The sequence below is a fragment of the Tamandua tetradactyla genome, chromosome 2, assembly GCF_023851605.1.
Source record: "Tamandua tetradactyla isolate mTamTet1 chromosome 2, mTamTet1.pri, whole genome shotgun sequence".
Classification (NCBI taxonomy): domain Eukaryota; kingdom Metazoa; phylum Chordata; class Mammalia; order Pilosa; family Myrmecophagidae; genus Tamandua; species Tamandua tetradactyla.
The window spans coordinates 56,930,367-56,944,209 of record NC_135328.1 but is presented as its reverse complement, the minus strand read 5'-3'; the positions used below and the strand labels follow the sequence as shown (position 1 = coordinate 56,944,209).

Genomic DNA, 13,843 nt, shown 5'->3' with positions numbered 1-13,843 from the left:
TTAAAAGAAAGGCTGCCTCCACAAAATGGAATTAGGATTAAGCCATGGCTTTTCTCGGGCACATAATCCTTTCAAACTGGCACAAAGGGGTTGGAAAGACTTAGAGAGTTGATACTGAGTGAAGAAAGAAGAATGAATGAATATGACTTTAGGCAGTAATGGTAGATGGTAGAGCTGAGAGGACAGGGTGGTGGGATAGAATTTGTGAATCAGGATGAAATTCAGGGGAAGCATAGAAAATATGCTAGGATCTCTTGGACTCTGAGCATCCAAAAGGAACTCTGGGGTGACCAGTTGAGCAATGACTTTTTTCAGAATTCTAACCGGGGTGTCAACATGTCTGCTAGGCCATGCTGCATAGTAGAAAATAGATTACGATGAGGGACAATTTTGTTTAGCCCTGGGTAAGGGTGTTATTCGATATAGTTCCCGTCTTTATTCAGATAGTCATTTAATTTCATCATTGTTAAACAATTTCTGTTAATTACTTTGATATTTAGATTTATTGTTGTTTTAATTTATACTGCTTTTATCACTATTTTTCATATATAGAGATTTCTTTGATCACTTTTCATAAATGTGTTTTATATTGCATATGTACATATATAAATGTAGTATATATGCATACCATTTCTTTACTATTTTTCATGTTGTATCTATTTTCCTCGTTGGAGGAGGCATGACTGTTTGTGTTCAATTTTCTCTTTTGGGATGTTAGTGTTTTCTTGTTGATTTCTAAAAAAATCTTTATATATTAAAGCTTTTGGAAAGACTGCCAGGGAAGAGGGTGGGGTTCCTGGGCTCCAGGACTCATTCTTCCCACCAAAACAATGATTGAACAGGCAGGAACTGCCTGAAACAACTATTTTGAAACTCCAGAGACCAGAACACGGTACAACATCCAGGGAAGAATGGGAATAAGAGACTGACAGATTACTCTAAAGAACTGTAAATTGCTCTCTCCATGCAACCATGACCCGTGCCCATCTCCCATTCTCACTGCAGGCCACGGCAGGGTCCAGCCCCTGGCTAGCTGCTCTAACAGAAAGGGACATAAAAATCCTCTTCTCCGAGCACAGGGGTATGCATGTGGATCACTGATCACACAGCTTTTGATTAGTAAATCTGGATCACTGGGTCCCAGTTCTGAGGGCAGCGATTGTTTCAACCTGTTATAGACGACTATGGGCACAGCCACTGTTTCACCCTCCCTGGACAGGGGTGGAGGCAGTGGAGATTTAAAGACTCGGAGGTTCCCTCTGGTTTCAGGGAATGTTAGCTGAAAGACTGAATTTACTGGGCAGGCCAGGAAAGCTCAGCTTTGGGGAGCCATCAGAGAATCTTTTGGCGCCCTTCCCGATCCCCCTCTACAGGGCACTTTGGAGCCAGTCTGCACCTGTTTTGGCTGGGAAAGATGAATTGGGAAAGTCCCTGCACACACCCTGCCACCCCAGGGTGACCCTCCTTCCAGAATTTGCCCTCCAGGCAAAAACGTCATGAGACAATGAAAGAAGTGTGAAAAACTATAGCAGCAGACAGTCTAAGACTAAGGTCTGCGGGTGTCAGATACCTGGGAGAGGGAGGTTTGTTCCCTAGGAAACAGAGGGACAACCAAACTCCTGTAGACAGGGGAACTCCAAAACAACTACCAAGCAAAAGCCCAGGAAAAGACAGGGGCCTAGAAAGACAGAGAAAGCCCTGCACACGGCATTTGCCTTGGGCAGCCCTTCCTGATAGAAGGGCTGACATACAAGAAAACTGTCTTTCCATCAGACGCTTACAAAACCAGGAAACAGACATCCCAGAGAGTAAATCTCAGAGTTAACATTTTTAAATATTAAAATGCACAGTGACAACAAAAGAGTACAAGACAAACAAAGAAACAGGAAATAATGGTCCATCTAAAGGAAGAAGATAAAAATATAGAAAATATTTCAAAGAAGATGAGAATGTGGACATATCGAACAAAGCTTTTTAGATTTCTTTCTTTTTTTTTTTTTTTTCTTTACATGGGCAGGCACCAGGAATCGAACCCAGGTCCTCTGGCGTTGCAGGCAAGCATTCTTGCCTGCTCAGCCACCGTGGCCTGCCCTCGAACAAAGCTTTTTAAAAAATGATCTTAAAAATGCTTAAGGAGATGAAGGACTGTACAGAGAAAGAACTACAGACTATCAGGAAAACAATGAGTGAACAATATGAGAGTCTAAGTAAAGAGATATACATTTTTAAAAAGGAATCAAACAGAACTACTGGAGTTGAAGACTACAATAATAGAAATGAAAAAATGCCCAGGAGGGTTTCAAGAGCATAATGGAGTTGGTAGAAGAAAGAATCTGTGAACTTGAAGACAAGAAACTTGAAATAAGGCAGGCTGAGGAGCAGAAAGAAAAAGGAGGTAATAAACTGAAGATAACCTGAGACAGCTATGGGACACCATTAATTACAACAATACATGCATTATGGGAGTCCCAGAAGGAGAAGAAAGAGAGAAAGGGGCAGAAAGAATAGTCAAAGAAATAATGTCGGAGAACTTTCCAAACTTAGCAAAAGATGTGAATATGCATGCCCAAGAAGAAAACACCAAACAAGATAAACATGAAGAAAAATACACTGTCATATACTGATTGCACTATCAAATGCAAAAGACAAGGACAGAGTTCTGAAAGTTGCAAGAGAAGAGCAACACGTGAGGCAAGAAGGCAATGGGGTGAAATACTTAAAGTGCTGAAGGAGAACAACTGTCAGCCAAAATGTCTATATCCACTGAAACTCTTTTTCAAAAATGAGGGACAGATTAAGGCATTCTCGGATAAACAAAACCTGAGGGACTTCATCACCACTAGAACTGCCCTACAAGCAATGCTAAAGGGAGTTCTTCAGACTGAAAGGAAAGGACACTAGTGAGTGGTTCAAAGCAGCATAAAGCAATAAAGAGGCTTCTCCTCTGGAAAATGCCTGAGCTCACCTTCCTTGAGCACATACTTTTGCTATGCATTAAAGTTTTGAGCTGTGTACACTGTCTAATTCTTTTTTTTTTTTTTTATTAATTAAAAAAAGAATTAACAAAACAATTAGAAATCATTCCAAGTACACTGTCTAATTCTTGAGTTCTTTCTTGCACCTGTGTCAAGAACCTTCACAGCATCAGCCCCTGGTCAAGGTCTCAGCTTCACTGAGAATTTCCGGGGCTCTCTGGCATTCAGCAGAGAATTCCTGGAGCTCTGCAGCATCCAGCTTAGAACTTCCAGGGCTCTCTGGCATCTAGCCGAGAAATCCCAGGCTCTCTGACATCCAGCTGAAAACTTCTGGGCTCTCTGGCATCAAACTTATTAAACTATTTGGCTGTGAACACTGCCTACATCTTAAATTCTTTCTGTGACTGAGTCAAGAACCCTCATGGCGCCAGCCCTTGATTGAGGTCTTGATTTCTCTGAGAACTCCTGGGGCATTAACTTGGCGACCATGAAGGCACCCAATAGCACCCCCTCCAGGTAAGAATATTGTTCTCTGTCTTTGTCCTCTCTCATTTAGTCACAGAACATAATCTCAGCCCATGGTTTGACCTTGGCTCCCCTCCCCGCTGGAGGGTGGTGGAGGACCAGTTCCCTGCATGGTGCAGATTCAAAGGTTAGACAAAACATGGTTGATGCTGTTCTTTGGGACTTGGCTGGGGTTTGCTCTCTGAGTTGTGCATGAATTCGCTGGCCTTCTATGTACTATAACTGAGTCTTTCTTTACCACCTGTGCACTCTGTGATAAATTGGTACTCTCTGAATCCTGCTGCTTAAAACTTTGATTTTGTAATTACTGTAAATAAGCCTGGACATTGGAGAGAAAAGGCTCCTGGAATTTCCCTGAGGCTGTGGAAGGACTGCGTTAAAAAAAGGGCAGGGACCTTTTGTAATCCTCAGGGTCACAGTTTAAATGAAAGAGATCTAAGAAGGGTGGAGGCGCTCTCATAGACCAGGTTTTCTTTCCGTCTCCTCTATCCCTGCCCTCAGGGCCCCTTAAAACTTTAACCAAATACAAGGAACCAGCTGAAGGGGGAAGAGTTGGGTGCAGAAAGCTGGGGGAGGTGTGGGCATGGTTAAAAAAATTTCAAGTCATAGTATCTGAGATGATGGTATAGTAGCCCATGGCAAACTCTGGGATCTGTCCTATAAACTACTTGTTGAAGAGTGCTTTGAAAACTATTACTTTTTTCTTTCTTTGCTTTATATATATGTTATATTATATACTTTTAAAAGTTAAAATAAAATTTCAGGTCAAAGTACAAGTGAATTCAGTCACCTAGCAGGGCCCCACTATTCCACTCACACCCCTGAGAGGGGCTCTGCTGCCCGTGGCAATTACCAGATAGAATGTCTATACCCCAGGCTGTGGATGCTGCATTTAAAAGGTTTAAATAACCTTTTCAAAAGTTGGATGTTTCTTTAGGCACTCGCTACTTTGCCATCAGGATTACTAGTCTGATCAGGGACCTAATTTATAATGCACATTCATATGGCACCTCTCACAGGGCACAGTCCCTCCATTACCTTTTATACGGTCTAGAGAACTACCCAAATACCTTTAAAAGCACCCTTCAGGGAGTTCTCCTGCCTATGTTGGGGACTTTCCTGTCCTGTGATCATCTACTTACAATCCCTGGGGACACCTGGGCAGGGGTGGATCTCTGGGGTGTCTGGAGATCTTATCACCTGGCTGGTCAAACCAACCCAGCACGCTGAGTCCAGGACCAGGCCCAGGGCTGGAGCCTTCATAGAGTTTCAATTGGGAACCTTCGGTGAAGATTCCCACTCACAAGGCTTAAGTCTCACAGAAGCTCAATCAGGAGACTTCCCTGAAGACTCCCCCCTTCTCCTTAACCCCCTCTCCTTTTCTGTCCTTCTCTCTTCTTCTCCCTCATAGGCAGAGACACAGCCAGCAGAACAGCAAAACATGGCTAATTCTCCTTCTATCCCTACTGACTTTCTCCTTAGATGCCTCCTGAAACATTGAGACACTTTCCACCTGGGTGACCTAAAGAAAAAATAATTAGTCTTCTGCAATACAGCCTGGCCCCAATATAAACTAGTCTCTATGACCAATTTAGCCCAGTGTAAACAGAAGCTAAGGCATCTTTCAGAAGACCCAAGCAAGTTTGTTAAAGAATTTCAGTCCCCTTCATTCTTTGAACCTGACCTGGGGAGACATCCACATCATCATGCCCACCCGCTGTACCCTGGAGGAAAATAGAGACAGAGTATAGTCCATATCTAGACAGAAGCCCACACAGATAACCTAGAGCAGCCCAGCAAAACCAGTACCCAGCAAGGGCTACTGCAGTCCCTAATAACAACCTCAATGGGAACCTGCCAACAAAGGCAGGCAGATTTAAGACACCAAGACCATATGATTGCCTGTCTTGTAGCAGGAATGAAAAACTGCGTTAAACCAGTAAATTATGATAAAATTAGAGGGGTAAACTAAGGGAAAAATGAGAACCCTGCTCTATTCCAAAGATGCCTAGTAGAAGCTTTGAAAAAACATACCAGCATAGACCCTAACTCCCAGGAAAGGAAACGTTTATGAAGGACTCAGTTTATTAGCCAGACCCAGATATTTGGAGGAAATTTCAGAAAATGGCTATGGGATGACAAACCCCCTTTAATGAAATGCTAAACACTGCCTTTAGTGCTTTCAATAACAGAGACAGAGCTGAAGAACTGGAGAAGGTCCAGTGGGATTGGCAAGAGGATGAGAGACAGGCTCATTTAATGGCAGTCGCTCTAAGCAGTGCCCTGCACCCTCAGGTTAACCCCAAGAGCCAAACAGAACAGAAAGGCAGCTGTTTCAAAATGTGGGAAGTTGGGACACTGGAGCAAAGAGTGCCCTGGTCTGGACAGCCCACCAGGACCTTGTCCTCACTGCAAAGAGGAAAGCCACAGGAAAAGGGACTGTCCCCAGCTCCAAAGGGGAGAGGGGGGAGATCCTGCACCAGTGATGATCTTGAGTGAGAATTTAAGGGGACAAGAATCCAAATCAGCTCCCACTTCACAGCTAGCCATAACCGTGAAGGGGCCTCAGGTGAACGTTGATATAGCAGGGAAGATTATTGACTTGTTAATTAATATGACTGCCATGTACTCCGTCCTTAACCATCACTCTGGAACCTTATCCTCAAAAACTTGCACCGTGGTGGGAGTTGATGGTAACCCAAAGACCCACCAGTTCACACCACTCTTAAGTTGTAAACTGAGGGATATTCTCCTAAATTATGAGTTCTTAGTAGTCTCTGGGTACCCAATCCCTCTATTAAGCAAAGACCTTTTATAAATCTTAAGCTTTATATACATCTCTACTTTCCTTTTGCTCTCATGCAGACTCAGCCTTACCTTAGCATGGTCCAGGATACATTAATCTCTTTATCTTGCTAAATATGTGTCCTTCATTGTGGGTAGTCTGAGTTGTGGTCCACTAAAATGAAACTCTGGGCTTCTGCCTACCTAGTTAAACTGCAGCTACACCTTTTATATCCCTGAGGACTCCTACCCCTGTCACTATCACTGTCATGTGACATAGGGTACATCTCACCATCTCTAAGTTCCCCAGGAAAATTAAACTCTTAAGGAAGAATGTCACTCTCAGGGGCAGCTACCCAGTTCTGCCAGGGTCTGCCAGGGTGCAGATGCAAATTCCCTGTGTTATCTTCAGAATTTGTCCAATGCTTATGTCAAACTCTATTACCGCCTGACAGGAACACCAGGAATAGTCTGAAATAAAAATTGAAGCATCATGTTCAATTCTCACAGCAACTTCCTAAGGCCCGTCCTTCAGCATGCAGTGAAGCATGGATCACGCACAACCGGATTAAACTCTAGGTAGCCACGTTAGCAACCAGCAGTGCATCATCCAAACCAAATCCTGTACCTCGACAGTAACAGCACCAGTCATGGTACAAATCAGATGCCCTTGGGAGTTGTCAACAGACAACCAAGAGGTCACATCAGAACAAGAAAGATGCAAGATGCAAACCCGCATACCCTCCCAGAAGAATTGTTATATATATGATAAAGAATTCTGCTCCCATTATAGGTAGGAGCACCCCCTCTGTTAGCAGGAAGCAGTTACAGAAGGCTGACCTCCCCTTCAAAACCCCTTAATATTAAGGGACAAATTCTCTGAGAGGGGGTTGAGGCAGGTTAAATAAGGGAGGAGAGAGGGGGAAGTGACCCTAAGACCCATAACAAAAAGCTCCTTTTGGTGTGTGCACACCTACCAAGCCCCTACACACTGAGCCCTTACTCAGGTTGCCACCCAAAAAGAACCAATGAAAAGTGCAGCTCATCAATCACTTATTAGCATAGCCAGAAGAGGGCAGGCCCCTCACAAGCCCTTATAATGCCAAGATTCTGACCTCAAACTGTTTCTTCTGCTTTGAAAGATGCCTGTGCTCATCTTCTTTTGAGCAAATAGTTTCACTACACATTAAAATTTTGAGCTGTACAAAAAAAGAAAAAAAAAAAAGCCTGTGGTAAAGATAACCATTTAGGTAATTATAAATGCCTGTATTATTGTATTGTAATCTATTTCTTGCTTCCTACAGGTGCTAAAATGCAAATACATTAAAAGTAATGATAAATCTTGAGGAATGGGAGAAAAATATGGAACTACTAAAATTTACCATCAAGGAATCCCCTAATACTGTGTCAAACTTTAGGAATACCTAAATCAATAGGCCAAGCCCTTGATCTGGAGGCTTACTCTTGTGAATCTTATGCGGGTAGCAGAGAAGGTAGCATACTCTCATAGGCATGCCTAAGAGTTATTTCTGGAGGACCTCTTTCATTGCTCAGATGTGGCCTCTGTCTCTCTAAGCCCAACTCTGAAAGTGAAATCATTGCCCTCTCCCCTACATGGGACATGACATCCAGGGGTAAAAGTCTCTCTGGAGGCTTGGGATATGACTCCCAGGGATGAGTCAAGCCCTGACACTGTGGAATCAATAATTCCATCCTGACCAAAAGAGGGAAATAAGTGTAACTAATAAAGTATCAGTGGCAGAGAGAGTTCAAATAGAGTGAGGCTACTCTGGATGTTGCTCTTACTCAAGCTTCAGTTAGACTTTGCTACCTATCATAACCGCCAATCCCCAACCAGGACCATTCCAGCCAATCCTAAAGAACACCTAGGGCAATATATAAGATTCCACAAGGGTTCTATGCACTAGACATGGGTCCCTGGACCAAATAAGTCCTGAAACCTAGAGGTTTCTGGAGGGCCCAGCCTCTCCAGAACATCAGATAGTTCCATCTCCCTACCTCATATTAGTGACAGACCCTTCCAACATGAAAAATTTAGAATGTCCATAGCCCAAACATCCCTAAAAAGAGAGGTAGAAGGATGAAAGGTGATGGTGGAGTTATGCAGAGAAGATAGGATTTAACAAATGAATATGATTACTGAATCATTCAATTGATAGCTCTTCTAGTCTCTAGTATCTTAGAGCAGCTAGAAGTAAAAACCTAAAATTGTGGAATTGTAACCCATGATGAACTCTGAGATATGTTTTACAACTAATTGTGATGCTGTGCTTTGAAATTTATTGCTTTTTTGTATAGATGTTGTTTTTTACAGAAAAGAAAAAAAGTTGATAAAAAAAATGTTTATGCCTTCTAGCCGCCTATATTCTGGAGCAGCTGGAAGGAAAAATCTGAGGGGCTCAAATGGTAGCCCATGACAGACTCTGGGATCTGTCCTGTAACCATTTGTTGAAGAGTGCTCTGAAAATTATAGCTTTTTTCTTTCTTTGCTTTGATTATATGTTATATTATACAATAAAAAAGTTTAAAAAAGTAATGATAAATCTAAGTTTTTGGACAGACGATGTACAAAGATATAAGTGGTAAAAATTAAAAAAATGGTGGGAGGAAAGAAGTGTATAGGAAAAGTGTATATATGCTATTTGTTAGGTTGATATCAAACCAAATATAATTGTTATATACTTAGGATGTTAAATTTCACCCCTATGGTAACCACAAGAAAACAGAAGAAAAGTATATGCAGATGGAAATGAGAAGGCACTCAATACGGTACAACATAAGAAAGCAAATAAATATAAAAGTAGGCTTTAATAGAAATAGAGAATAAATACGTGTACGGCTTACAAAGGCAGAAAAAAAGACTTGTATTATAAATAGTGACTTCATATGTAAATATATTAAACTCTCCAGACAAAAGGCAGAGAATGACAGAATATGTAAAATAAAAAAAGCATGACCCAACGGTATGCTGTCTGCAAGAGGCTCACCTTAAAGTCAAAGATACAAGTAGGTTGACAATAAAAGGATGGAAAAATATATACCATGCAAGTAGTAACCACAAGAGAGCTGGGGTGGCTTTACCCATATTGGATAAAATAGATTTTAAGTAAAAAACATTTACGATAATTTAAGAATGCCTAGAGTATACAATGATGGTGATCAAATGTACAAATTAAAAAATGTTTTTGCATGAGGAAAAACAAAGGAATGTCAGTATTGCAGGGTGTTGAAAATGGACAGTATATGGGAAAAAGTATAATCAGTTCAAACTAGGGTCTATTATCAATGGTAAATTGTAATATGCTTCCAATGAACATAACAAAGGCATTATGCCAAAACTAAATGTCAACAGGCTGAGGGGATTGGGAAAGGGGTATGGATTCTTTGTTAAAGAAAAATAAATGTCTTCAGATAGAGGACAGTGGTGAAGGCATGTCCATACACTTAGGCTAGATTGTATGTTGTGTGAATAAAACTATTTAAAAATGAACAGAGAGAAGCAAGTGCTAGGAAAAATGTGGAGAAAGAGATGTACCTATTCACTGTCGGTAGGGAAATGAGAGGTATAGCCCCTTGGAGGGCAGTGTGGTGGTTCCATAGGAGGCTGGGGTGGGGTTGCCATAGGATCTTGAAACCCTGCTGCTCGGTACATACCTGGAGGAGCTGAGTGCGGGAACAGGAGTGGACATTTACACACTGGTGTCTCTGTTAGTGATCCACAATGAATGGAGGTGGCCTAAGGGTACAACAACTGAGGACTAGAAGGGGAAACTATGGCGTATACATACAAAGAACTACTGAGAGGCCACAAAAAGGAATGAAGTTGTGAGGCATGCAACTTGATGAATGAATCTTAAGAGCTGTATGTTGAATGAAAGGTCAGGAACAAAAAGACAAATATTATCATGTCTCAATCATATGGACTAACTATAATATAAAAATTTGGTGAACTAAAGTTGAGAGCATGGGATGTCAGGTTGAGTCCTAGATTGTAAGCTCTTACAGCAGTCACATATATTCAGGAGGTGTAACTGTTAGTTCTAAATTCTCAGATACTGAGCTGTTTGTATATAACATGGTCTTTCCCAGAAATTTCTGGCATTTATATGATACCTGAGATTCAGAGTTAGAGCTCTGAAGTTATGAAAGTCAGCAGTACCCCACAGAGGAACTGTTTAAAAAGTTGAAAAAGCGATCAGACATCGAATAGAGATATGAATGAAGATGATCTGGACAAGACTAAGCTATATCAGAAGACTGGGTAAAGGATGATAATCCATATTTTAAAATTTCAATTTCTGTGTGAGGCTAAAGGGAGAGATGTTTATTTGGTGCAAAATTTACATTTTGGGTAGTGCATTTCCTAATTTAACTTGTATAGTCAGTTTAATTGAACACATAAGTACATGGAATCTTGAATAGGATGTGAGGTTTTGTTGTTTTTTCCAGGTTAGTGTGATGTCCCAGTAAATCCCAGAGTGATTCGGACATTGAATAAAGAGGTATTTGTAAAGTCCCTTTGGGGGAGTGGGGGGACAGGCAGAAATATTCAATTTCCCCTTTTGGAGAATTTCTGATATTCTTGCAAGCAGTGGGGACAATCGAATCAATAGGCCGAGTCCTTGATTTTGGGATTCACCGCTATGAAACTTATACTAGCAAAGAATAGGCCAAGCCTACTTAAAATTAGGACTAAGATTCACAACCTCTTTTGTTGCTCAGATGTGGGTTCTCTCTCTCTCTAAGCCTACATGACAAGTGAACTCACTGCCCTCCCTCCCTACCTGGGACATGACTTCCAGGGATGTAAATCTCTCTGGCAACATGGGCCAGAAATCCTGGGATGAGCCAGGACCCAGCATCAAGGGATTGAGAAAACTTTCTGGACCAAGAGGGGAAAGAGAGAAATGAGACAAAATAAACTGTCAGTGGCTGAGAGATTTCAAACAGAGATGAGAGGTTATCCTGGAGGTTATTCTTACACATTACATAGTTATCCCCTTTTTAGTGTATGGTGTATTGGAGTGGCTAAAGGAAAGTACCTGAAACTGTAGAGCTATGTTCCAGTAGCCATGTTTCTTGAAGATGATTGTATAATGATTTAGCTTTTGCAATGGGACTGTGTGATTGTGAAAACCTTGTGTCTGATGCTCCCTTTATCTAGGGTATGGACAGATGGGTAAAAAATATGGATAAAAAATGAACAAATAATAGGGGGAACAAAGGTTAAAATAAATTGAAATACTAGTGGTCAATGAGAGGGAGGGGTAAGTGGTATGGTATGCGTGAGCTTTTTCTTTTTTCTTTTTTCTTTCTTTTGCTGGAGTGAGGCAAATGTTCAAAAAAATGATCATGGTGATGAATACAGAACTATGTGATGATATTGTGAGCCATTGATTGTATACCATGTATGGAACGTTTGTATGTTAAGTTTTTACAATAAAAGTATTAAGATAAAAAAACATTTATAAGGGAAAAAGATGGTCATTACATACTGATAAAGGAAACATTAAACAGGAAGATGTAACAATTGTAAATATCTATGCACCTAATGGCAGAACCCCAAAATATATGAAGCAAATACTGACCAATTTCAAGGGTGAAATTGATGGTTCTGCATTAATAGTAGGAGACTTTTACACACTACTCTCAATAATGGATAGAACATCTAGTCAGAAGATCAATAAGGAAGTACAGGACTTGAATGATACACTAAACCAACTAGACCTAACAGATATATATAGAAAACTGCACCCAACAAAAATAGAATATACATTCTTCTCGAGTGCACATAGATCATTCTCCAGGATAATCGTATATTGGGTCACAAAACAGAACTCAATAAAATAAAAAATCTTGAAATCATACAATGTATATACTATGACAGGAAGAACTAGAAAAAGAAGACCAAGCTAAACCCAAAGCAAGCAGAAGGAAGGAAATAGCAACGATTGAAGGAGAGATAAATGGAATAGAAAACAAAAAACAATAGAGAGAATCAACAAAACCAAAAGTTGATTCTTTGAGAAGATCAACAAAATTGAGAAACCTTTAGCTAGACTTGACAAATTAAAAAAAATAAATGGTACAAATAATGAAAATCAGGAATGTAAAGGGGGCTATTACTACCAACCCTGCTGAAATAAAAAGGACTATAAGTAGATACTATGAAAACTCTATACCAATAAATTAGTTAATAAATTAGTTAACGAAGTGAAACGGACAGATTCCTAGAAACACACTACCTACATTGACTCAAGAAGAAATAGAAGAGCTCAACAAACCAATTACTAGTAAAGAGGTTGAATCAGTAATCAAAACCTGTTGGTAAAGAAAAGCCCAGGCCCAAATGATTTCACAGAGGAATTTTCCCAAATATTTCAGGAAGACAACTCCAATTCTGCTCAAATTCTTCCAAAAAATTGAAGAGGAAGGAATATTTCTTAACTCATTCTATGAGGCCAAGATCACCCTCATAACAAAGCTGGATAAAGATGCCACAAGAAAATAAAACTAATGACCACTATCTCTTATGAATATGAATGGAAAACTCCTCATCAAAATGCCAACAGAAAAAAAAAAAAGTTATTGAAGGTCACAAACAGATCTGTATAAATATAAAGACTATGTTTATGTTGCCTGATTACAGAACTTAATATTGCAGAATGTCAGTTCTCCTCTTGATTTATCCAAAATTCAACATAATAAAACTAGAAATCTCAAAAAAAAAAAAAAATGCCGCCTTTCGGCCGGAACCTCCATCTTGCAGTGATTTGCCAAAATGACGAACACAAAGGGGAAGAGGAGAGGCACCCGCTATATGTTTTCTAGGCCTTTCAGAAAACATGGAGTTGTTCCTCTGGCCACATACATGCGAATCTACAAGAAAGGCGATATTGTAGATATCAAGGGAATGGGTACTGTTCAAAAAGGAATGCCCCACAAATGTTACCATGGCAAAACTGGAAGGGTCTATAATGTTACCCAGCACGCTGTTGGTATTGTTGTAAACAAACAAGTGAAGGGCAAGATTCTTGCCAAGAGAATTAATGTGCGTATTGAGCATATTAAGCACTAAGAGCCGAGATAGCTTCCTGAAGCATGTAAAGGAAAATGATCAGAAATAAAAGGAGGCCAAAGAGAAGGGTACCTGGGTTCAACTGAAGCGCCAGCCTGCTCCACCCAGAGAAGCACACTTTGTGAGAACCAATGGAAAGGAGCCTGAGCTTCTGGAGCCTATTCCCTATGAATTCATGGAATAAGAGGTGTAAAAAAATAAAACACTTGTGGATTGTAAAAAAAAAAATGCCAACAGGTTGAATTCAATAGCATATTAAAAGAATTATACACCATGATCAAATGGAATTTATCCCTGATATACAAGGTTGAGTCAACACAAGAAAATCAATTACTGTACTAAACCACATTAACAGAATGAAGAAAAAAAAAGGATGATCATCTCAATCAATGCAGAAAAGGCATTTGACAAACTTCAGCATAGTTTCTTGATAGAAACACTTAAAACACTAGTAATAGAA

The 13,843-nt window shown here is 40.4% G+C and overlaps 1 pseudogene; it reads left to right on the top strand.

Annotated features, from left to right (window-relative positions):
• The first annotated feature begins 13,045 nt into the window (after positions 1-13,045).
• LOC143660283 (large ribosomal subunit protein eL21 pseudogene) lies at positions 13,046-13,605 on the top strand (annotated as a pseudogene).
• Positions 13,606-13,843: the final 238 nt, after the last annotated feature.